General features: G+C 57.1%; 1 non-coding gene and 1 pseudogene across 1 annotated transcript; both read right to left on the bottom strand.

Moving 5' to 3' along the window:
* Nucleotides 1-377: 377 nt before the first annotated feature.
* LOC131858719 (5S ribosomal RNA) lies at nucleotides 378-496 on the bottom strand (annotated as a pseudogene).
* Nucleotides 497-3737: 3241 nt separating this feature from the next.
* LOC131031657 (5S ribosomal RNA) lies at nucleotides 3738-3856 on the bottom strand. Its single transcript, XR_009103101.2, has one exon. It is a non-coding gene; the product is annotated as a 5S ribosomal RNA (ribosomal RNA).
* Nucleotides 3857-7361: the final 3505 nt, after the last annotated feature.

Below are 7361 nucleotides of genomic sequence, written 5' to 3'. Positions count from 1 at the left end.
GTGCACCTACCCCGAGCATGCACTTAGCCCCGCCCAGCTTCGCTCACCTGTCCCGGATGTCTGGTGCGAAACCTTAGAGTAAGAAACATTGCAGTGCACCTTGGCCAACGTGCGCGACTCGACCAAGTGCACACTGGCCGAGGTGCACACTGATTTCACCTTGGTGTGCACGCAGCACCTCGGGTGCACCGGGGTGCACGCACAACGCTCGGGTTGCATAGTAGCCTGTGTGCTCGGGGCGCCTCGGGTGCGCGCTCGGTGTCACTCTCGCACGTGTGGTAGTGCGGGCACCGCACCCCAGCCTAGCCCCGATGAGAACGCAAACGGGCAAAAGGTTAATTCAAATAGCATTGCGATGCCCGACGAAAAACTAAAAAAGGATGCAACATCGGGACTTCCCAGGAGGTCACCCATCCCAGTACTACTCCAGCCCAAGCAAGCTTAACTGCGGAGTTCTGATGGGATTCGGTGCACTAACGTTGTTGTGATCGCAGCCGTTATGAGCTTGTCACAGTGTGTACTTAGCAAACCGCGACCCATGTGCGAATCCACCCCGGCCACCCACCCCCGTCGAGGTGCATACCCTCCCTCGTCAAGCGTGCCCCATTCGCCAAGTGTGAACCCTGCCCGGGTGCGCGCACCTCGCCAGCACATCGGGTATGCACCCGGCCCAGCTTACATGTGTGCACTTGGATGGGGCGTCATGTGCGCACTCAACCCGCCCAAGTGCGCGAAGTGTCTCGTTTGCAACGTGGTGCCCGCACACCACCTCGGGGGTAACGACCTGCACTCACATGTGGGCCGAGTGCACCGTGGTGCATGTTCGGGGCGCCTTGGTGCACGCTCGATCTTGCCTCGATGCACCAAGGCACTCAGTTTGCCCCGGGTCCACACCTGGTGCGCTCCGAAGTGTGGTTATTGGAGCACCCCCTCTATTTTTGTCCGAGCGTTTCGTGGGGTTTCTCACATTGGGGCTTCCCAAGCCTAGTTGTTGGGTGCGCACCCACCCTGGCGCGCACGAAGTCGGAAGTTGGGTTAATTGCCTTGTTTGCCCCTGGTGCGCACACCTTGCCTGGGCTGCGCACCAGGGTGAGCTCAAGATGGCACACGCGTTCCATTTTTTTCACTATCTTTCAAAACGAAAAATTTTAAAATCTTATTTTTTTCTTTGCCTTTTCAAAAAATTAGTGAAGGCAACACATCAAAGGTGCGCACCTCACTGCCCACCTTAGTGTGCTTTGAAGTACCCACCATGGTGCGCAACGCTGGTGCAAACCCAGGAACGCTCCGAAGTGTGCTCCAAGGTGCGGCGTGCATGAAGTCAGAGCCCGATTTGCCCCGGGTGTGCACCTTCGCGCGGGGCGAGCACCTTGGTGCACACCTTGGCTGGGTTTGCCCCGGGTGCGCTCCGAAGCGGGGTTATTGGAGTACCCCCTCTTTTTCTATCAGAGCGTTTGGTGGGGTTTCTCGCATTGGCTCTTCCCAAGCCCGGTTGTTGGGTGCACTCCCACCCTAGCACGTGCGAAGTCAGAAGTTGGGTTAATTGCCCGGGCGCGCATCTTCGCCAGGGTGGGCATCTTGGTGCGCACACCTTGCCTGGGCTGCGCACCAAGGCGGGCTCAAGATGGCACCTGCATTTCCTTTTTTTCATTATCTTTCAAAATGAAAATTTTAAAATCTCATTTTTTTCTACCTTTTATGGAAATTAGTGAAGGCAGCGCATCAAAGGTGCGCACATCGCTACCCACCTTGGTGTGCTCTGAGGTGCCCACCACGGTGCACAACACTGGTGTGAACCCAGGAGCGCCTCGATGTGTGCTCCAAGGTGCGGCGTGCATGAAGTCGGAGCCCGGTTTGCCCCAAGTGCGCACCTCGTGTGCACCTTCGTCGGGGTGGGCACCTTGGTGCACACACATTGGCTAAGTTGCACACCCTGGTGGGCACCATGGTGCGCACCAAGGAGCGCTCCGAAGTGTACTTCAAGGTGCGACGTGCATGAAGTCAAAGCCCGGTTTGTCTCGGGTGCGCACCTCACGTGCACCTTCGCTGCGGTGGGCACCTTGGCTAGGTTGCGCATCATGGTGGGCACCATGGCGTGCACGAAGTCGGAGCCCGGTTTGCCCCAAGTGCGCACCTCGCATGCACCTTCACCGGGGTGGGCACCTCAGTGCGCATACCTCGGTTGGGTTGCGCACCCTAGTGGGCACCATGGTGCGCACCAAGGAGCGCTCCGAAGTGTGCTCGAAGGTGCGACGTGCACGAAATCGAGGCTCGGTTTGCCCCAGGTGCGCAACTCGCGTGCACCTTCACCGCGGTGGGCACTTTAGTGGGCACCATGGAGCACTCTGAAGTGTGCTCCAAGGTGTGCACCATGGCCCTCCAAGGTGCTCCAAGGTGCGCAGCATGGCGTGCACGAAGTCAGAGCCCCGATTTGCCCCGGGTGCGCACCTCGTGTGCACCTTTGCCAGAGTGGGCACTTCAGTGCGCACACCTTCTTAATGTTTTTTTGCCTTTTTTAAAAATTGATAAAGGCAACGCATCAAAGGTGTGCACCTCGATGTGCTCTGATGTGCGAACGTGGGAGTGCTCCGAGGTGCGCACGAAGTCGAAAGTTGGGTTAAGTGCCTTGTTTTCCTTGGGTGTGCTTTGAGGTGCACAACATCGGTGCGCACCAAGGAGCGCTTTGAAGTGTGCTCCAAGGTGTGCATGATGGCGTGCACCTCTGGTGTGCACGATTCGGAGCTCAGTTTGCCCGGGGTGCGCACACCTTGGCTTGGCTGCACACCATGGTGTGCTCCGAGGTGTGCACCTTTTGTGCGCTCCAAGGTGCGCACGAAGTCGGAGCTCGGTTTGCCCTGGGTGCGCACCTTCGTCAGGGTGCGCACCTTGCTATGCACACCTTGGCTGGGTTGCGCACCTTGGTGGGCTCCAAGGTGTGCACGAAGTCGGAGCTCGGTTTGCCCCGAGTGCGCACCTTGGTGCGCTCTGAGGTGCCCAAGATTGGTGCGCACCAAGGAGCGCTCCGAAGTGCACAGGGGCGCGTGAAGTTAAAAGTTGGGTTAATTGTCCGGTCTGCCTCGGGTGCGCACCTTGCATGCACCTTCGCCAGGGTGGGCGCCTTGGTACACACACCTTAGCTAGGCTGCGCACTCGGGCACGCACACCTTGGCACCCGGGTTTCCTTCATTTAAAAAAAAAAAATTTGACAATCTCTCAAGTGGGAAATTCTATAATCTCAACTTTTTTTGCCTTTTTAGGAAACTTTTGAACAGAGCGCATCATTGGTATGCACCGAGGAGCGCTCCAAAGTGTGCTCTAAGGTGCGCACCTCTGGTGCGCTCCAAAGTGCTCTCTAGTTGCATGCACCTGCCCCGGGCGCGCACCCGACCCTGCCCAGCTTCGCTCACTTGTTCCGGGCATCTGGTGCGGAACCTTAGAGTAAGAAACATCGCAGTGCACCTTGGCCAACGTGCGTGACTCGATCGAGCGTGCACTAGCTGAGGTGCACACCGATTTCACTTGGTTGCGCGCGTAGCACCTCGGACGCACCGGGGTGCACGCACAACGCCCGGGTTACACCGTGGCCTATGTGCTAGGGGCGCCTCGGGTGCGTGCTCGGTGTCGCCCCCGCGCACGCGGTAGTGGGGGCACTGCACCCTGGCCCAACCCCGACGAGAATGCAAACGGGCAAAAGGTTACTTCAAATAGCATTGTGACACCCGATGAAAAACTAAAAAAGGGTGCAACACCGGGACTTCCTGGGAGGTCACCCATCCCAGTACTACTCCGGTCCAAGCGCGATTAACTGCGGAGTTCTGATGGGATTCGGTGCACTAACGCTGGTATGATCACACCCGTTATGAGCTTGTCGCAGTGTGTACTTAGCAAACCGCGACCCACATGCGAATCCACCTCGGCCACCCACCCCCGTCGAGGTGCACACCCTCCCTCACCAAGCGTGCCCCATTCGCCAAGTGTGAACCCTGCTTGGGTGCACGCACCTCGCCAGCGCATCGAGTGTGCACCCAGCCCGACCTACGTGCATGCACCTGGACGGGGCGTCGTGTGCGCACCCGACCCGGCCTGGGTGCGCACCCGACCCGCCCCAGTGCGCGCAGTGTCCCATCTGCAACGTAGTGCCCGCACACCACCTTGGGTGCAACGACCTGCGCTCACATGTGGGCCGAGTGCACCCTGGTGTATGTTCGGGGCACCTCGGGTGCACGCTCGATCTTGCCCTGGTGCACCAAGGCACTCGGTTTGCCCTGAGTGTGCACCTGGTGCAAGGTGGGCACCCAAAATAGGGATCAAGCACCAAAAACAAGTTTCGGGATGCAAAATGGGACCCAAGGACCACAAATGCGTTCCAAGACCCATGATGGGTCCACGAGAACAAAAATGTGTTATGAGACTTAATAAACAAATATTGGTTTTTAGGAGAAGAAACGTGCTCTGATGCCCATAACGAGAATCGACCCCGAAAAGGCCACAAGCCGAAAGTGGGATGCGAGACAAAAAAAAATGGGACCTGAGGACCAAAATTGGGTTCCCAGGTCGAAGAAAGGGCAACCGGACAAGAAATGATCTCTAAGGCTCGAAATGTGTCCTGACGACTAAAACTTGACAAGAAGCACCCATCAGGCACCCAACTTGACACCCATGGGATGCCGACCCACGCGGACTTCCACCTAGCACACCTTGGCACCCACCCACCCTGGCACCCAACCTCGCACCCAACTTAGCACCTTTGAACCCACATTGGCACTCACCCTGACCCTGGCACCTTGGAACCCACATTGGCACTCACCTTGACCCTGGCACCCACCTTTGCACTCACCTTGGGACCCACCCTGGCTCCCACCTCGGCACCCACCCAGACACCCACCTTGGTTCCTTAGCACCCACCTTGGATCCTTGGCACCCACCCCGACACCCACCTTGGCACGCAACTTGGCTACTTCCCACCCACCTTGGCTCCTCGATGCCCACCCCGACAACCACCCCGTGACCTACCTTGGCTAGGGTTGGTGCACACCCTGATGCCCACCTTGGCACCCATCCTATGACCCACCTTGGCACGCACCTTAGTACCCACCCTAGGACCCACCCCATGACCCACCTTGGCCAGGGTGGGTGCACACCCACCCTGGTGCCCACCTTGGCACCCACCCTATGACCCACCTTGGCACCCACCCATCCTAGCACCCAGCTTGTGACCAGCCTTGGAACCCACCCTCGCACCCGTCTTGGCCAGGGTGGGTGCGCACCCATCCTGGCACCCACATTGTGACACACCTTGGAACACACCTTGTGACCCACGCACCCTAGCACCCACCTTGGCACCCACCTTGGAACCCAACCTAGCAACTTGGCACCCACCCCATGACCCACCTTGGCATCCACCATAGCAGTTGCCCACTTGGCACCCACCTTGGAACCCAATTTGGCACCCACCTCGGCACCCACCTTGACACTTGTGCACCCACCTTGCCACTCACCCTAGCATCGACCCATCCTAGCACCCACCCTGGCACCTTTGCACCCTAGCACTCACCCATCCTAGCACCTAACCTATGACCTACCTCGACACTTACCCTCGCACCCACCCACCCTAACACCCACCCTAGCACCTACCCACCCTTGCACCCACCCACCTCGGCACCCACCTTGTGACCCATCTTGGCACCCACCCATCCTACCACTCAACCTATCACCCACCTTCTCATCCACCTTAGCACCCACCCACACTGGCACCTTGGCACCCGCCTCGAGGAAGGTGGGTGCACACCCACCCTGGCACCCAATTTAGAACCCATCGAGCCTGTTACCCACCTTGGCACCCACATTGTAGCCCACCCTAGCACCCATCCTATGACCCACATTAGCATCCACACCCTAGCACCCAGGGACCCAGGCACCCACCTCGACACCCACCCTAGCACTGAACCTGTGACCCACCTTGAAACTCACCCTAGAACCCACCCACCCTGTGAACCACCTTGGCATCCACCTTAGCACCCACCCACCTTGGCACCCACTCTAGCACTCACCCATCCTAACACCCAACTTGTTACCCACCTTGGCACCCGTCCTCATGCCCACCTTGAAACCCACCCTAGCACCCATCCACCCAGGAGCCCACCTTGGCACCCAACCTGTGACCCACCTTGGAACCCACCCTAGTACCCACCTTTGAACCCACTATATCACCAACCCACCTTGGCACCCACCCTATGACCCTCTTTGGAATCCACCCTAGCATGCACCCACCTTGGCACCCACCATGGAGCGCACCCTAGCACCCACCCACCCCAACACGCACCTCAACACCCACCTTGGTGTGCGCACTGTGCCAACCTCTCAAAGACCCTATGTGGTGCGCTCCAAAGTGTACACCTTTGATGTGCTCCAAGGTGCACACCTTTGGTGCACTCCGAGGTGCACACCAAAGTGTGCACCGAGGTGAGCACCAAAGTGCACTCTAGGGTGCACACCAAGGCGCGCACCTTTAGTGCGGTCAATGCAAATGAATTTGGAAGTTGGGGTCAATGTCCTAATCGCTGCTGCAGAGTACACGTATGAGAATCGGACAAATAGCTTTATATAGGGGAGGTGTTGTGTTTGATGGGTCGACTCCCTTGGTTGTGTGCACTGCACCAACTTCAAAGACCCTGTCTTGTTTAAGAAGTTGAAAGTTTGGATGGATGTCCTAATCGTTGCTACAGACTACGCATGTATGAGAATTAGACAAATAGCTTATATAGGGGAGGTGTTGCGTTTGATGGGTCGACTCCCTTGGTTGTGCGCACTGTGCCAACCTCAAAGACCCTGCATTGCGGAAGAAGTCAGAAGTCGGATTTTGGTGAGCACCAAGGCGTGCACCTTTGGTGTGGTCAATGCAGATGAATTCAGAAGTTGGGGTCGATGTCCTAATCGTTGTTGCAGGCTACACATGTATGAGAATAGACAAATAGCTTATATAGGGGAGGTGTTGGGTTTGATGGGTCAACTCCCTTGGTTGTGCACATTACACCAACCTCAAAGACCTTGTTTTCGTTAAGTCGAAAGTTGGGGTCAATGTCTTAATGGCTCCTGCAGGCTACACATGTATGAGAATCAGACAAATAGCTTATATAGGGGAGGTGTTGGGTTTGATGGGTCGACTCCCCTGGTTGTGTGCATTACGTCAACCTCAAAGACCTTGTTTTCGTTAAGAAGTCAAAAGTTAGGGTCGATGTCCTAATCGCTCCTGTAGACTACACATGTATGAGAATCAGACAAATAGCTTATATAGGGGAGGTGTTGGGTTTGATGGGTTGACTCCCCTAGTTGTTCGCATTACGCCAACCTCAAAGACCTTG

The sequence above is a fragment of the Cryptomeria japonica genome, chromosome 1 (genome assembly GCF_030272615.1).
Source record: "Cryptomeria japonica chromosome 1, Sugi_1.0, whole genome shotgun sequence".
NCBI classification, from domain to species: Eukaryota; Viridiplantae; Streptophyta; class Pinopsida; order Cupressales; family Cupressaceae; genus Cryptomeria; species Cryptomeria japonica.
This window is presented reverse-complemented; position numbering and strand designations above follow the sequence as displayed.